The 18930-nt window shown below is 45.1% G+C and overlaps 1 protein-coding gene across 14 annotated transcripts in view; it reads left to right on the top strand.

The window, feature by feature from the left end:
- Positions 1-18930, top strand: part of Gramd1b (GRAM domain containing 1B) — a 239324-nt gene that overhangs the window by 166469 nt on the left and 53925 nt on the right. The gene's annotated exons all lie outside the window — the stretch shown is intronic.

Genomic DNA, 18930 nt, shown 5'->3' with positions numbered 1-18930 from the left:
CTTGTGACAGGATCTCAGTCTGCAGTCTGGACTTATCTTGAAGTCATGGTGATCATCTTGCCTTAGGTTCCCCGGTGCTGGGATTATTTGACAAGTGTCATCATGGTTTCTCCTCCCAGTCATTTATGCTGGAAACCTCTCTAGCATTTTTTTTTTTTTATGTGTCCTCCCCGCCCCATTTTCATGATTTTCCCATTTTTTTTTTAAATTTCTAGTATAGTTTTTGAGGGTGGGCAGTATTGGGTATAGAACTTAGGTCATTCTCCTGAGCACTTATGCCCTGTGTCACCAGCCCCATTGTCTTTTTATTTTATAATCTCCTTAGTATTTCCCTTGGCATGTCACAGCTGCCCCCTGATTGATATCTTTTTAAAAACCACTTTCCTGCGCTGTATTCACTTGCTATAAAATTCATCCAGAGCACACGGTCCCATGGCTTTCGGTGGTCAGAGATAACTGTAGCCTTTACTAGAGTTGCTGTCAGAACCCTTCATCACTTCCAGAAGACATCCTGTACCCTCAGCTAGCACCTCTTATCTCCCTTCCTGTGGATGACCCTTTCAGTCTCTGTAGCTCCTCTGTTCTGGACTTAGTTGCATATGAATGGACTCATGTAGGCTTTTGTGTCTACCCCCTAGAAAACACAGAGATGGACACCTTGCTGTATGTCTGATCTCCAGTCTGGCTCTGTCCCGACTCATCAAGCATTTTGACCTGCCCTAAGCCTTCTATCTCAGTTTGACACAGCACCTTCCCAGAGTCTGCTGGGTACCGCTTGTTATCATGGAAATCTTTGACCTTGTTTTAAATAAAACAAACAAACAACAAACAAACAAACAAAAAGACAGAACTAAGTGAGTGTTTGAAGAAAGTGCATCAGTAGTTTGACTTTTTTTTTTTTTTGTGACACAAATTTTCTTTCCGTTGGCATTGTTGACAAATCAGAAACTATAGCGTTGAAAGTAAGAACTATCAATCATAATTTCACTCCTTAGAGGTAATCACTTAGAATGTGGGCTAATAGTCTTGAAAGTATTATATGTCTATTATAGCTAGATGTTGTAAAAATATAAAAACCAAAAAAATGCTGTCTTTCATCCCCAGTGCCCCAAGATATCTGCCGGATATCTTAATTCTCAATCAGCAAAAGCCTCTCACCTGCTTTGTTCTATCCCATATCACACTGCCAAAGGCCTCTCTCTGAGCCTGGCAGCAATCTCTCTGCCTATCTAGTTCCTAAGACAGGCTTCCATGCCAGAAACACACATCCCAACTCTGTGGCAGCCCAGACCAGCCGCTGCACACTTTCTTACACTTAAATCACTACATGAAAGAACACACAACACAATAACCTTTGGCCCGGTTGATAAGATATAATTGCTCACCTAAACATACAAAGCCCAATATACACCCATCCCTTAAAAACATTCGTAACAACCTGTAAAGGTACAGTGTGGAATCTTAATGTCACCCGCCATATTGTTCTGCCTTGGCTTCTCTCCCTGTCTCTCCTGTCTCTTCCTCCTTTCAGTTCCAGTTTCCTCCTCTTTTTTTTTTTTTAATTTATTTATTTAATGTAAATGAGTACACTGTCGCTGTCTTCAGACACACCAGAGGAGGGCATTGGATCTCATTACAGATGGTTGTGAGCCACCATGTGGTTGCTGGGAATTGAACTCAGGACCTCTGGAAGAGCAGTCAGTGCTCTTAACCACTGAGCCATCTCTCCAGCCCAGTTTCCTCCTCTTTCTTCAAATTTTTCTCCCACCCATCCTTCTTTCTCATCCAATGACAGGCCTCCCACAGTTGGACAGATGGATTTATAACTCATTGAATATAATTAGCAGTATATTCTTTTCCTAAATACTGAGTACTGACGTGTGTGTGTGTGTGTGTGTGTGTGTGTGTGTGTGTGTGTATGAGCACAAGTTTGTACACAGAGAAGAGGAAGACATCTATCACTTTCTACCTTTTTTTCTTTGAGAGAGGGAGACAGGATGTCTCACTGAACCTGTAGCTATATCAGTGGGCTAGCAAGTCCCAGAGATCCTCCTGCCTCTGGTCCACCTTCCATAGCTCTGGAGTTACAGGCTTATGAGACTACCCCTGGCTTTTAATGAATTCTGGGGATTTGAACTCTGGTCCTCAAACTTGCATACAAGTGTTCTTACCTATTGAACCATCTCCCTTACAATTTTTTTTAAAAGATTGATTTATTTATTTTATGTATGTGAGTACATTGTAGCTGTCTTCAGACACACCAGAAGAGGGCATCGGATGGATCCTGTTAGAGCTGGTTGTGAGCCACCATGTGGTTGCTGGGAATTGAACTCAGGACCTTTGGAAGAGCAGTCAGTGCTCTTAACCACTGAGTCATCTTTCCAGCCCCACATTTTTTTTTAATTAATCAAATACTCTAGTGTTATGCATGTCTCAGACAGGGTTGCTTCCTGTGACTAAGGCTAGTATGAAACTTGAAGCCCCATTGCCTTAGTCTTCCTGATGTTGGGACATGCAAGCATAGGCCTCCAGACCTGGTGACAGTTACTTGTATTGCTAGCCTTTCAATATGTATCATTACTGTCTAATCCATTTGCACACAACACTTAGGTTATTTTTAAATCGTCAGCTTTAAAATAATGTTGTGACTAATATTCTTCAGATACAAATCTAGGAGCCAGATTTCTGGATCAAAGGCTTTGATTTATCATCCACGTAGCTGCTGAAAGGTATTTCCAGACCGTACACTTACCTGCAGGTTACAAGAATGTCTACTTGGTGTTAGCAGCCGTTACAACGACATGGATTTGTATTTCTTTGATCATAGGTGCCATACTTTTACTTTCCCTTTCTGATTTATAGTCCTTCTGTGAACTACCTGTTTGGCTCTTTGCCAACTTTTCCTCCGCTGTCTTTTTCTTGCTAAGCACTCTTCCCTGTTAGACACATTAACAGTTAGATATTTGCCAGGGTTTTTGTAGGTTTGTTTTTTGTTTTTTTGTTTTTTTTCTGTGTTTAAACTTGAGGTAGAATTTGGTATGCTGAAGTTTATTTTAATGTGACCGCATCAACCAATCCTCTCTTTGTGGTTTCTGCGTTTGGAAATATTCACAGAAAGTTTTTCCTCAACTTTGAGTGTATCCACCTATGCTTCTTCTAATGCCAATGTGATTTTACTTTCAAATTGATACATTAGGGCCAACAGGATGACTTAGTGGGTAAAAGTCCTTGCTGCAAGTTGTCCTCTGCTCTCCACATGTATGTTTTGGCATGTGAGTGTGCTAACACACACACACACACACACACACACACAAAGAGAGAGACATATTCACAAATACACAGGTATACACATACGTCAGCACACCGGTCTTTTGCAGAAGAAAGGCCATGGTTGCTGAATGGCCTCAGTGACCTTGATCTCCTGATCTTTCTGCCTTCGCCTCCCAAGTACAAGAATTATTTATATACATGTGCTTTCACACCCTTTCACCCTGTTTTGATATAAAATAACGCCTAACCATTCTGAATCTCCACTGCATCATGAATCTGAATCACGCGGTCTATTGGACAAGAGATGGTCTTCAGTTGTGTGGGGAGAAGGGGCTATGGCAGTCATGCGTTCTCCTCCAGCACAGGCTATGGGCTTGGTATGCTCTCCCCCTTACAGTCCACCATTTTCCGTCAGCTGCTCAGAGTCTGCTCTCAGTCATGCCTTTTGAAGTTCTCTCTCCCTGTGGATGGACTGTCTAATAATGCCTGTCTCAGTAAGCTGATGTAGCACTCAGGAATTCCGTATAGGTTTGGGTGGATGGATGATGAGCTAACGAGTGGTAGCTGGAACACGGAGGGGAGGTAGGATGATGGGGGATAGCAGGCTCTTCCATAGGAGCAGGATTGTTCATGCTAAAAGCTCTGGAGAGCGCTCACCTACCTTAGGATCCTAGGTAAATGGAAGGAGGAAAACGAAGCTTTGGGGTCTGAGAAGGCAGCAGGCTGAGGGCCAGGGCCCAGCCAGTTGGTGCTCTTAGACCATGCATAAGGTATTTAAGCAGGAGTGAGTTATACTGGGGAATTCCTCAGGATGCTAGAGAGCTGGAAATTGGGGGCAGGGGGGATTTTATCAGAGAATTCTCCTTAGGCAAGAGAAATTGGAAACAGATCTTCGAAGGAGTGCTGGGATATGAGGCCCATGGCTTGTGGTCATTCCATGAGAAAAGAACAATGTGATCAACTTCTAACCTTTTTTTTTTTTTCTGCAAAACTATTTTTTCTCACTTTCTTTTCCATTTCATTTGCTTTCGATAAACGTTGTTTGTACAGTCAAGAATGTCGTTTTCAGTGACCTGAGCTCCTGGGTGGGAAACACCTGGGATCTAGAAATAATAATTGTGAGAGAAATGGTTCCACTCACTGCTGCCTTTCTGCTGGCCTTCCAGTTCCACTCATGGCCGAGGTGAAAGGTTATTTTCTAAGATTGAACTTGAGCACCACAGGCACCCTTACTAGAATAACTCAACAAATTTCCAATATGCACATTTCTCTATAGCTGCTCTGGAAGCTGATGGAGAAGAGACTAGCTGGGTGCAATTCTTTGGGATTCGGGCATCACTGTGGGAGATGGCTACTCGAACATGAAGAACAGTGAGGTAGACATCTTGGGTGGTGATCCTTCAACCTTTAAGTCAGCTGAAGGAGGAGTCTCCATTTTCTGAGACAACCTCCGGGGCAGGGGGGCGGCATAAAAGAAGCCTTTGAGGTATAGGATGGATGGATAGATGGATGAATGAATGGATGGATGGAGGGATGGATGGAGGGATGGATGGATGGATGGATGGATGGGGGGCTATGGTAGACAGAGCCCAAATGTAGAACATAATTGCTGAAGAAACCAGTAGAAAGTCATTGAAGTCATGGTGTGGTGATACCCACCTGTCATCTGATTGGAGACAGAGGCAAGATGATCAGAAGTTCAAGACCGATCTGGCAACATCTCAGACAAGGTCTCAGACTGAAAGAAGTCATTGCACCTGGTTGGTAACTTGTCCTGGCCATCAACTAATTGGCATGCAATTAAAATACTTCTAGTCCCCTGGTAGAAGAGCAAGAAAAAGGCACTGGCCTCTATATCTTTTATCCTATCTGCCACCATTTCCTCCATCAGTGTCGTCTTCTCTTTCAGGAGCCAGACCTCTTCAGCTTGTCTGCTTTATTTGTCCTGTGGCATCACCACGTCTTTCATCTAGATGTTTCCTGTGGTTTTCCACCTCTGCCCCTGTAACAATGAAGTTGATTAATTGTGGCAGAATCTGAATGGTCTTCAATGCCCGAAAAATTTATCCATCCTTTTACAGAAAATAATTGCTATACCCTGCCATGGTTAGATAGTGGATGTCTGATTTTGAGCTGTTTTAACGTGAAAATCTATGGTTTGTATCATGCCGTGTGAGAAATGTCCCTTTCTCTTGGGACATATTTGTGGACTGGTGACATGGGAATGGGCCTCTTGAAGACACACTCTGACCACCTGAATTGCTCTAACAATATTACTGCCAGAATAATATTAGTTTCTGATATTTTCTTACTGTTCCCTGTGTGCCAGTATTAATTATAGAAAGCCCGGGGCTTGTAGGAATCAAGAAAGGCATCTAAGGTCATATAAAGTGGTAGGCTTGAGGATAAGTGCCGTTGTCCTAAAGGCTGGACTGCATACTCTGTGGAGCCTCCAACCACTCTTTGCTCCCAATTCCTCTTTTCCAGGCTTCCTCCTTCCCCTCTGGGATTTCTGGATCTATCATCAGCCACCCTTTGCTCGTCTGTCTGGTAGGAATTTTGTTTTCCTTGGAGCGTCCATGCTTGGGCCAGTTTTCTTATGGGCCTCAACCCCCTCTTACCAACATCCTTTTCTCTTTACTCTGACAGCCCCAGTCTTCTTACTTTTCTTGGAGGGGGTGTTTTGAGAAACATATGGAGAAAAGTCTCCTGGGCTCCTTCTTGGTCACTGTCCCAGGCCTGGGTGGAAGCTGCCACCCAGGTGGTCTCAGACATCTTCTGAGATAACCAGTGCCTCATAATGAGCTAGGATGGGGAGCAGAACATAAGGCCCTGAGTGGCCAGGGAGGCAGCCCCTGTGCAGCTGAGCAGGCATCTCTGACCTTTGTGGAGAGAGGGCGTTCTTAAAGGGACAGCGGACTCTTTTCTTTCCTGGTGGCTGACTGCCAGTTCAGATGCCAGGGATTTGAAGAGGCCATTGTTCTGGTGCTGAGAGAAGGGCCCAGACCGCCTAGTCTCTTTCTCTTTTCCCATTTTCGTCCACGTGTTCCCCCTCTGCTGTGCCACATGTCAAGTGTGGGAGGACGGTGAGCTGTCTTGGGTCACCTGCTCCCCCTGCTTCCCGGCATCTGAAGACAGCCTTGTCTTTGGCATAGCCTGTACTGGGCCCTCAGCTCCCCTCCCCCAGTTATTCCTGTGAGGAAAAGAAAAGTCTCCATAGACTCCAGTTTGTCTCTGATGCGCTGTTTACTTGCCCCAGGTAGTGGGGTAGGTGAAGGATACAAGTGGCTTTTCTCCAGGTGCCTCACCAGCACCACCTGTGCTGAACACCTGAGATGCTGCTTAAACTGCAGGTGCTGGGCTTCAGTTCTAGAACTTCTGGACCCCAGAATCTGAGTATCACTAGGCAACATAGAATCAGCCAGTGACTGACCTGGCTAGACGTCAGAATCATGTGGAGACCCCTAAATCTCAGCCAGGTGGCAGCAGCAGCTTCCTCCTCTTCCTCTTCCTCCTCTTCCTCCTTTCTTCTCTTCTTCTTCCTCCTCCTCCTCCTCCTCCTTTTTCTTCTTCATCTTCTTCTTTATCTTCTTCTTCCTCCTTCCTTTTGGTTTGTTTTTGTTTTCAAGACTGTGTATCCCTGGGTGTCCTCTAACTCAATTTATAGACCAGGCTGGCCTCGAACTCACAGAGATCCACCTGCCTCAGCTTCCTAAGTGCTGGGATTAAATGCGTATACCACTACTGTTAGGCTAGGCCAAGTAGCTTCTTATTAGTGGTCTTAGTCCACAGTGTTTGACCCCACCACCTATACCACTGTTTCTGTGTTCCTCAGAAAGTTTCTCAATCAGTCTGGGCTTCTGTCTTCTCAACTGTAAAATGGGGATGAAGTTTGACTTTCCTTACGGTTGGCACGTGGGTAGAGAAAATTGCCTGCATCTTGAGGAGATCACCTTTTGAAATAATCCTCCTTTGGTTAGCCAGCTTTCCGTGGGGAGGCTTTCCTTGCTTTGGTAATTCTTAGGCCTAGCCAGTCAACTCCCGTTCAGTGCATGTGCCTTATTCTTCCGAAGTGGGCCTACCATTTGGTCTCCAGACTCTACAAAGTGAAGAGAGAAATCCCTCCTGGATACCCACCTCTGGGCAGTGTCAGCAGGCTTGGAAAGAGTGTCACAGGAAGGCCTTGGAAAGCAACCACATCTATAATGCTCTCTGACCTCTTCAGAGGGAATTGAAGGGAGAGAAAACAATCTGCAGGCCAGAAATAGCTAGACATAAATACAAGGTATTATAATTACTATCTACACCCAGCGCAGTCCCCAGAGTTAAGTTTAACTCTCGGCACGGTCTTCTAACCATGGAGAAGCAGGATGGCCAAGGGTGTCTGAGAAGGGAGTAGGGGTGCCCTGACAGGGAAGTAGCTTGTACCCAAGGCTACACGTGACGTGTCATTCTACAGACTACCATAGATCCGAAATGGTGCTTTCTCTCAGCATGTACCCATTACAGCTATTTCTGTTACAGCCTCTTGGTTTTGCTCAACCATTATTTTTTTTTGAACACAAGCCTGTCAGATTTCCCCCACAACTTGGCACCTCACTCAAGGCTTCTTTTTTATCCTGTTCTCTATAACTGTATTTTACATCAATTGCTCAGTAGTTACATCTGCGCAGACGCTTACGAACATGCACGCCACAGGAGGAGATTGGAGAGACATGATTAGCCTAGACTTGTTTGGTTTTGCTTTGTGTTTTCTCCCCACCAAGATATTCTGGGAAATACTCAGGACTAGGACAAGGTTGCTGGTCAGATAGAGAAACCTAATGCTATTTGTGGGGTAGAGAGTGTGGATTGAGAATCCGTACTCTGAAACCCCACAGGCCAAAATGTTGGGGTTGCCTTGACAGCACTCATGAAACAGTACATCTGACTTTATGTGATGGATTATAGTGAAAATACAGGTGCACTTAAAAAAAAAAAAGCACCACGTCAACTTTAAGCTGTATGCACTCATTTAAAGGAAACAAAAATGAACTGTGTATTTAGACTCCGTTCCTACCATCAAAATAACCCACTCACCAAAACCTTTCAAAAGGAGCAAAAATCTGAAGTGAAAACTGCTTTTGCCCCTCTTTGTTTTTCCTTTCTGGCAGAACTGGGGATTTTACCCAGGACCCCTGTGTGAGGTAAAAAGTACTCTGAGGCACAGCAGCAACAGCCTTCGAACATTTTGCATGAGGCATCCTTAAAGTGCATTTTATAGAGCTTCGTATCAGGGGTTTGGTGAGTCAAATGCAAAGTTGTTTGGAAGGAAACAAGCCAGGTCTCCAGAGCGTGGCTCATGGATATTTTCCACTTTGATTACAAATGTCAGCAGGCAGAGACCCAGCAGTGGGCTGAGTTTGCTTAGCATCTATTCCCTCCCACTTGAGCATACTTTACGACTTCCAGGAAGCTACACAGGGCCATTTCTGTTCCTGGTGGGGGTTTAGACGCCACTGACTGCTCGGAGAGCCACAGGGATGGCTGGAGCACCGTTGATTGACACGTGTGTCCACCTGCTTTGGGAGGGGGATGTAGTCTCTGCTCCTCCCATTGGTTAAGAATATTCGGTCCTTTGGAGAGTCATAGAAAGGACACCATTATTTTTGTTTCTTTTGTATTTCTATTTTTCTCTGGAGGAAGCTTCACAGAGGACAACTGCTTTGGGTAGTAGGGATTATATTGAACGATCAAAAAGGGCTGGAGAGATGGCTCAGAGGTTAAGAGCACTGATTCCTCCTCCAGATGTCCTGAGTTCAATTCCCAGCAACCACATGGTGGCTCACAATCACCTGTAATGGGATCCAATGCCCTCTTCTGGTGTGTCTGAAGACAGCTACAGTGTACTTATATATGTGAAATAAATAAATCTTTAAAAAGAAAAAACAGAAACATAAAAAGCTTTTCCACGATAGAGACTTGTGGTTGTGTCTCTGCCTCCCAACAATGCAGGGAGGACACACAGTCTCAGTCTAGAACAGAAGCATCAACGAAATAAAAGCAGGTAGAGAGTGTAGTGGTTTCCAGTACAGAATCGGAAGGTCCTGTGCTCATGGCTATTGTGAGGCCTCATTAGGTGTCTTCAGCTGCTGGCCACTGTCCAGCCACATGTGATGTTAGGAAGTTTTGTGGAAGTCATTCAGACCAAAGTGAGGGACTTGAAGCCTGCTTTTGAACCAGGAGCGTCCATTGTCTACCCCCTCCTGCAGGGTTTGGCTGCCCAAACTCTGTGGCACTCCCATTACTCCATTGATGACATGCCATTGGTTAACATTTCCTCTGAAGAATTAAAGAGGCCAGCCTTTTATTTTTTTTTTAACCCCCTTAGGTGTTCTCTATGCTTTTAGGCACACATTTGGAAACTGGTTTCCTGCAAGGCATCCCCTTAGACTGAGACTTTGTCGTTGGCTGTTTTGTGTAGAGTAGGGTTTCCAGACCGGTGCTATCTTGCCTGTCTTCTGCGAGCAGTGTGCTCTCTTCTAGATGTGCTTCTGGCAACGCTGGTGGGACTCTCACATTCCCTCACTTGCTTAGGGTAATGAGGCTCAAGGTGAGCTATTGCCACAAGTTGTGCTTCTGTACCACGTGGACCTTTATGATCTCGTCCTTGGAAATTAGACTTTCACATTCCTTCCAGAATTGGAGAAGAAACGCGTTACCAAAGGTTCAGGCATGTTCTGTAGTAGCCCTTACACCAGGCAGGCCCACTATTGCCAATCTCTTTACTTAGGCCTCTTCTGTCTCTGTTCTTTTCCAGTCCCTGTTGGGATGGACTGGAAGAGTCGAGCATTTAGAGATGGAGTGCTTCCAGTTGCACACCACAGCCATCCCAATGGTGTTTTATCTGTTCTCCCTGGAGAGAGACAGGTAGAGATGACGTGTCCAGAGGGGAGGAAGGAGGAAGAGCTGGGCTCAGCAGCCCTGGCTCGTTGGCTGTCACGTCGGCTGTGGTCAGCATGGCTGCCTTCTGCCTCCCATTCTGTGGCCAGACAGCTCGTTTTAAAGTGCTTGCTGGTAAAAGGTTAAAAAAAGAGAAGCCAAGCAAGAATATAGAATTTTAGAGGGAAAATGACCCAAGGGTCAGTGCCCCCTTAGTTGCTTTAGACCTTTCTTGTAATAGACAAACTGAGGTCCAGGGTAAGGGGAGGATATGCCACCTACAGATTTGTATTCTACAAGAGTAGAAGTTGTCTTATAAGGTCTGTGTTGGGCATGCGACTCCTCCCTCAGCACAGATCATCCTCGTCAGCTACAAGTCCATACTGTGTTCATCGCTGGGAAGCCTGTCTTGGGACAATAATCTGAGCATTCCAGCTGCCCCCCTCAGGGAGTATGACTGAGCATACTAACGGCCCTACGTGCATATGTGCGTGAAAAGTGCACACGAAGAGAACATATCTGTAGACGGGTACCCTCTATGTTGATAGTGAACCCAGCCTGGCACATCCATCGATTCAGGTACATGGCGGCATTTCCCAATCTCCGTGCATTGAATCTAGAAAACGCTCTCTGACTTCAATGTGACAGCCTTCTAGTACAGTACTGTCCAGATACGGTAGACAAAATGGGAGCTGAGTAAAGGTGCTTAGCAGTGGTTGCCGGCACTTTCCTTTCCATCTGGGTTTTGTGTTGGCTGACGTCATCAACCAACCTTTTGAGACACGTCAGATGGCACACAGAGGTCCTTAGCTGTGGACTGTGGTATCTCATGTACCAGAATTCCTTCTTAAGTCACCCTGAACCTACCACCCTTCCTACTTTCACACACACGTGCACATCTATATGTGTGCACACATAGGCTCCCCTGCTTAGTTTCTGAAACAGTGCAGGCAGGGGGCGGGGGCTACCAATGCCGTTTTCATGGTGGAAGCTCTGTTAGCTACTGAAGCTGGGAGAGGTTCTTTAGTCTGAAGTAGCAGTGGGATTTGCGTAGAGGAGGAAGCTTTAAGCCAGTGCCAGGAGGGATGCAAGGTCTGTTCTTAGGCACATGTCAGCATCTTAACTGGGACACCCAGCAAGTGAGCTTCCCCCTTTAAGACCTTAATCCGGGGTTAAGAAGAGACCAGTCACCTCTGCAAAGAGGTGATTTGGAGAGGGACTTAATATTCTGAAGTGGGCAGAAGAGTGGAAGCCACAGTATGGTCATCTGCTTATTGCAAGGAGCTGGGACTTCAGAAGTTGCCAAGTGGATCCAGAGCCTTTGGATTTGACCCTTTCCTTCTTCAGCTTTAGCTGTGTGTCTTATCTACTTGTTGTTCACACGCCTTCCTCTGTGCTAACTAGTGTATGCCTTAGGACGGGAAGAAGGCCTTTAGAAAACTCAGAGATGGGGTCTTATTGGGAAACATTTTTGGAAGCAAAGCTGCTCTCAAGGTCGGGTTGGAAGGACATGAGTCAGGACTGGGGGGAAAAGGGAGGTTCAACTTTCTTGTACCTGGAGTAGACTTTCTAGTACCCTGCAAGCTCCCTAGCTATCCCAAACCTACACAAAGGTAGTTCTTGTTTCCAGGAAGGTGGATGTGGTCTGTCCCGGGGAGGGGCATAGCTTTGGGTGAGGCTGCTACCTGCGGTGAAGGGAAGTTCTCATGGAGAAATTCAGTTGTGTGGGAGCCGTCTGCAGCTGTTGCTCTGGGCAGGTGTGGGAGTGACTGAAAACAGCAGCTAAGGTAACCTCCATGCCGTTGTGTCCCCACGTTATTCTGGGGACTCAGGCACAGCACACTGCCTGATGTCTTCATCCTGAGTCACTCAGAGAGCAGAGTGATCTCCCTTGGACACTGGTGGGGGCGGGTCTACTGAGATAGATCCACATGTGGAAAGTGGATGGAGTTAGTCGCAGACTGTCCACAATGGTGACTCTGGGACTGACGTAAAGAACATTCAATTAGGTTGTCTATGCTGTTGTTGTTTAACCCCTTTCCATCTCAACCCTGGGATGTGGGAAAATTCATTGACTTTAGTTTGCATCATTAAAAATGGATTAGTTTGTGGGGGGTGGGGTGGGGTGGGGTTTGTAGAGGAGGTTAATGGCAGTGGTGCACACATCTTTAACCCCAGCACTCAGGAGGCAGAGGCAGGCAGATCTCTGTGAGTTCGAGGCCAGCCTGATCTACAGAGTGAGTTTCAGGACAGCCAGAGCTACTACAGCCAGGGAAATCCTGTCTTGAAAAACAACAAACAAAACAAACAAGCAAATGGGTTTGTTACCTGTACAAATTTTAAAGCTCTTCAGCCCTCATTTAGCCATTGTGCAGGCAGGTTCCTGGTTCATGGCTTTCCTGCTTGGACAACTACAATGATCTGTGCAGAAATCAGCCTGTTTTGAGATGTTCTCTGTTTTGTGAAACTGACCCAGGCCAGGCCCTTGAGCTCCTCAGTCCCACTCACCACCTTTCCTTCTCCATACTTTTTATATAGATTCTCTGATTTGCTCTGCAGTCCCTGGGCTCCACAGAGCCATACGTCACCATGAGCTTCCTATAGAATCATGACCCACAAGATCTTTCGTCTGTGTCTTCTCTAATCTCATTTTTTTTTTAAGATTTATTTACTAAGTACACTGTAGCTGACTTCAGACACACCAGAAAAGGGCATCAGATCTCATTACAGATGGTTGTGAGCCACCATGTGGTTGCTTGGAATTGAACTCAGGACCTCTGGAAGAGCAGTCAGTGCTCTTAACCACTGAGCCATCTCTCCAGCCCTCATTTTTTTTTCTCTCTCTCTGACTATGACCTTTTTAGTCCTTTTCTTTATGCCAGGCATAATGTTCGGAACACAAGTGGGGTCCTCTGCTTTCTCTCGGGATCAGAACACTTTTGGTGCCTGTCACTGCACATAGATTCTTCCTCAGTGTCACCAAATGACTAGCTTAGATCCAGGACAACAGGATCTTCCTAGTCTATTTCAAAACATTTCTGAACATCACTAAAGGTAGCCACAGCAAAATTTAAAACCAAAAGGAACAAACAGACTTGGAAAATCAGAGAAGGGGAACGAACACTAGGATTTGACCATTTTAAATATAAGTCTTTAGACCTTGGTAAATGACATCTCATGTGCTTCATAAGCCCACAGGACTGTTCTGGATCTCCTTGACTCAATTTTCTCTGCCGTGAAATTGAAATAATAAGGTTAAATGAGATATAACCCAGTGTGCCCTTCATTAAGTTCCAAAACAAGGAAGGGCTGGCCCTTCCCTTTCTCATGTGAAGTCTTATTCTATGGAAAATTGTTTTCACCAGGCAGGAAGATGTCATAGACTTAAAATTTTACTTTGAAATTTGAAGAAATTTTAAGATTCACAAAATTGAAGATTTGAAGAAATTTTGTACATTGCTAGCAGATTAGCTTAGAGTTGTCAGGACTTAACTGATGTGTAGAAGCAATTACCATTCTCTCTGTCCCCAGTGGGCTAGGATTAGGTAGGGGTTCACTTCTCAATATCTACTTTGCTATATCCGGACCCCAAGTCCATGATGAAGTTACAGACGGATGCTTGACTTAGTGTCAGTAGATAGAGCCCTGTAATATAAGCACATGGGTCCCCAGCATCAGCATCTTCTCCCTCTGAGACATTCCTTGCTTCAGGTTTTTATTGTATAGTCACCGTCATGTGAAGAATGCAGTATTAACAAGGGGATCTGGCTTACAGCCGGGTCAGATTCCATCAGTGTACTCATTTGGACACTTCCAGTTCAGCTCTTGTGGAGTGGAGTCTGTCTTAAGCTCAAGTAAGCCATAGTGAAGACTTAAGGAACATTAGTTTTCCTGCATTAGTAGTTATAAAACCTGGAATATTCTGACTAGAATACAAGATGGCCAGAGCAGCCAAAGCTTTCAATACACACACACACACACACACACACACACACACACACACACACACACGCACACACACACACACACACAGAGAGAGAGAGAGAGAGAGAGAGAGAGAGAGAACTTAAGATCTAAAGTACAGTTCAATCAGCAGACGGAAACCGTGCCAATAATTTGAACAAGGAAGTTAGTATTAAGAATCATTATCAAGTGTTTCTGAAAAGCACAGAGAAAAAATGAAAAGTCAGGCATAAAAGTCACAGATCTAGTAGGACACTCATCCCTCTAGTCAGAAGCAGAACACCAGCTGAGGAATTAGCCTATAAGCGGAACCTACTGCAAGGCTCAGACTCAGTTCCTCCAAGAAGGTGTGTGTGGTTCAGGCTCAATGTATGTTGAAAGTTCTTGATGTGCTGCAAAGCATTTCATGTGGAGACTGCTCATTGGGCTCCTGTAAAGGACATTGTATCTATTTGTAGCATCTCGTAGCATCTCTTAATCGCCCTCTACTGGCAAGACCTAATGCTGTGTCTGCTTTCAAAGCAGAGCAGGGAACAGCTCCACCAGCACAAGGCAGGGCAAAGAAGGGTGAATTTAGAGCCAAGGGGCAAAACCCCTGATAACTGGCCAAAGAAGGAACAATGAGGCAAAGCTTTCAAGGTGTCTTGCACTGTAGAATACTACAGCAAATTACACCATCAAATGCCTTTTACTTGAGCAGGCACTTATAGCAGTAGCAAGAATCCTGAGAAAAGCCAGATGACTGACGATCAACTTTGTAACCAGTTTGAAATAAAAGAGTTTTATAATTTATAGCAAACTTTGTGAAATTTTTATCCTTGTCTCTAGCATTTGCAAGATTCTTTATAGACATTAAGTCTTTTTCTTCTTTCTTTGACATATCCCACGTATTTCAGGAATACTCTGCATGTCTGTCTATACTTTACAAAAGCCCTCATGATTGGGATGATGAGATAAGACAATTAGATTCTTCCTTCCTTCCTTCCTTCCTTCCTTCCTTCCTTCCTTCCTTCTTTCTTTTCTTTTCTTTTCCTTTCTTTTTTCCTACCATTCAATATCATTCCACAAAATCAGGTCCAATTAGAATGCTTGAGTGCTTCCTCTGGAAAAGTCTTCATTGTGATGCAAATACAGTTCACAGATATAATAAGACTTACCCTGTGATCGCAGCTTCCCATTCTTGTCAACAACAATTAGGCAGTTGTGGTGAACAGTATACTGTGCAGGCAGCAACCTTCTTTACATAAAACAGTTGAATATTGCTGAGTTCAGTGAGACTATTTGGGACAAGAGGATTTGCAGTCATACCTTTTTTTTTTTTTTTTAATTTCTCCAGAGTGCTGCCTGGAACACTTTTCAGTTGCTTTCAGTACTGCAACAGGACTCTGAGAAACCTCACAGGGAACATGGCCACTGTTTGCAGTTTCTTTGGGAAAGGTTTACTTGAGGAAAGGCTATCAGTTTTTACCTCAGTTTCCTAAACTAGTTTAAAGAAGAGCTATTTGGGCGTCTAGGTGCTTGTAGCTTAGCCATTGACATGTGGGGACTGAATTGGAGGCCAGCACTCACCCGACGACGTCCAGTTAGCCTGAGTGTGATTGACAGATGCTGTTAGTGAATGGCTTGGGCCTTGAGGTGGAGGTCAGGAGCTGCTGCTTTTCCTGTAGTGTGATGAGGAGGGAGCCTTTGGAAGACATGATCTGCTGCTCCGTTATCGTAACTACAGCAAAGCCACAGGACCCTCCCTTTCACGGTCATCTGAGACGTGGAGATTAGGAGCGCCTACCTTTGATATTGTTGGTAGGATTACATGAAATCGGTTGCTTAGCCAAGTTAGAATATATTTAACCCAAATGAGACACTCGCATAAAGAAAAGAGAAAGTCACATTCTGTAACCCAGTAGAGCAGTGTCTGAACTTACTTGATATGTAACTTCTGAAGGATGTTGTCTATGTTGGGCAGAGTCGTCGAAGGACATGCTGGTGTTACGTTGGTATTTTTGTGTCTGTATTAAAGACCCCCCAAATCTGAAGTTTCGCGTGGTTATGTCTTCGTATAAAACGTAGAGATGGTACTCAACAGAACCCTCATTTGAAGTTACACTTGTCTTTTCCCTGATCTTTTTACTATCGTTATGAGTATAAACCATGAACATGCTAGTAGTTCCATACAAGAGAAGATGAATCTGTGTAATTTATAATAGACCCGGGAACCTCTGAGAAGTCAACTCAGTGTGTTCAGTATCACATAGTGGCGGTGAGGAACTGGGGAAGGCAGGATAAGGATGTGGTCATCTGACTGTCCACCACCTTGCTTACTGCTGTCCCCATGGAGCTTTACTCAGTGCGAAGATATTGACAAGTCATCCTCAGTACTCCTGTGTGCCGGCGAGACAAGAGGGATAACCTGGAACCTTCCTGGGGAGGTAAAACAGGCAGAGAGAACACAGAGTTTGCACTTGACTTATTAGTCATATACTTCCGTTTGTAAGGGGCGTCGTGGGGGATGCACTTAACTCTTTGTGGGTGCTTTCACATGCCTTTGTTCCATCGTGTTTTAAGTGATACATGCTTGTGTTTCCATGTATGCAATGCATGTATGTATGTACGTATGTACACACACATATTAAGTTTATATGTATAACCTGAGTCCCAGATAGGGGTGGTAGAGTGGCCTATTAAAGATGACAGATGCAAAATTACAGTTGGCTAGATGTTAAGTTTGGCCTCAGACTTGACTCAAGTTCAAGGCCATTCTGTAGAATAAGAGAAGAGGCAGGTAGGAGGTAGAGCCCACGACAGAGAAGGAAAAGTGAGTTGAGACAGTGTGTAGGTCCCTCAGCATGGCCAGTGTGTCTTTCTTTGGAACTGAGATGTCTCTAAGAAACTGACGTGGGGCAGACAGCCCAGACACACCCGTTTCCTTGATCCCACAAGCCTGTTACTCCGTCAACAGGAATTAGAAGGAAAAGGTCCTGGTGAGGCTCCAGGGCCAGGACTTAAAGAATGAGTTGTTGCTTTGTTGTTTCTTCTTTTTTTTTTCCCTAGCAGATGCTCAAGACGTGTTAGTGCCCAGCATGGGTTTGATGAGCAGGATACAAGTGGCAGCAGTGGGAGTAGTGATTATCTGTCTTCAGTCTGCTCTCTGTACACGGAGAGCAGACGGACAAGTACCATCTCATAGGAGCTCCCAGAGAGTGAGAATGTATCTGGAGGCCCTTTGGCACTCATTGAGATCTAAGGGACAAAGCACAGGCATTAGAAAGCCAGATGCCCTATCCTCAAGAAGAGAATCGAGTTAGAATCTCAAGGGATTAAAGTTTAGGATGTGGTGGTCACTGTTCATGCATTAATCTGGGGTTGGATTTCCCTTTCTGCATCCCTCAACAGACAATAGTTCTTCAAATACTACAAGTTCACTCAGGGCTTTTGACAGTGCTGTTGTAATTTGTATCCAAAATGTCCTCCAAGAGCCCACACAGTGAAGGAACGGTCTGTGGTGCTTTGGGGAGGTGAGGAGATAGTGGGAGGTGGGGCCTTGTTGAGGAATGGTCACGGAAGGCAGTTTCAGGACCTCAGTTGCTCTCTCTGTCCGGGCTTCCTAAAGTTCACAGGTGAATAGGTTTTTTTACTCCTCACATTCCCACCATGGTGCACCAAGATAGGACCGGTGACCATGAATTAAAACCTCTGAAACTGAGCCAAAGAAAATCTCTCCTCTCTTAAACTGCTCGCTTCAAGTGTTTAATTGTGACCATGGAACACTAGCCCAGGTAACTGATGATCGTGAGGCCAGAATCAGGTGACCTGGGTGGCCAACTCAGCCTTGGCATTGCTTCCTTATCTTGTACTGTGACGGAAACTTTGACGTGAAGCAAGGGAGGGAGGATTTACTCTGGCCCACAGTTGGAAGGGACGTGGTCCATTGTGGCTAGGAAGGCATGGCAGTGGGAGGACAGGATGGCACGTTCATATCTGGTGAACCAGGAAGCAAAGATCTCAAGCCCAAAGTGGGAGCAGCCTATAATTTTTAACCTTGTGGCTCTATGTCTGCCAGCTAGGCCTCGTGCTTATGTGGTTCTTGGTTCTTCTAAAACAGAGTCAACATCTGGGATTCAAATATTCAAATACATCAGCCTGTGAGGGGTCCTTTTCATTTAAACAACAGCCTCCTCCTTGCCATAGTCCCTTCACTTCTAGGACTCAGTGTCTCCATCTGTTAGATGGGCAACATAAGCCTATTCAGGTGGCTGTATGGAGAATCGAATTGCTTCATATGAACACGTGCTTCACAAACGATGAGTGGCCTAAAAGATATTTGTTAGCACAGTGACTGACTAGGATAGCAGACGGATATTCTCCTGGGGCATGTGAGGACCGATACTACATCTCAGTGAATGGACAAAGAGAATACAGTTTTAAGAGTTGCAGCTTCGAATGTGAAAACTCAGATGACCCCACTTCTTCGTGGAGGCAAGTGGTGCCTAACGTGGGTGTTATTCTTCTGTCTGTGAGAGTCTGACCTGCTTGGAAAGTCTGTCGCCTCCTTTCTGTCAGCAAGGTGCTGTCCTGAACAGCAGATTCTGGTCCCCGGTGCTGTCTTCCTTCTCCCTATTCCCAGGGCTCAGGCAGGGAAGCGCAGCTGTCATCCTCTGAAGGACGAAAGCTTCTATTTGGAGCTCGGCACCTGTGTTTTTATTTAGCGACACCTCCTTGATACAGGCTGACCTAATAGGCAACACCTGGGAAATAATCGGTGACAGCGAGGGGAGCAGA

This window comes from Rattus norvegicus, chromosome 8 (assembly GCF_036323735.1).
Source record: "Rattus norvegicus strain BN/NHsdMcwi chromosome 8, GRCr8, whole genome shotgun sequence".
NCBI classification, from domain to species: domain Eukaryota; kingdom Metazoa; phylum Chordata; class Mammalia; order Rodentia; family Muridae; genus Rattus; species Rattus norvegicus.
Note: the sequence above shows the minus strand (reverse complement) of the source record. Positions and strands in the feature narration are given on the sequence as shown.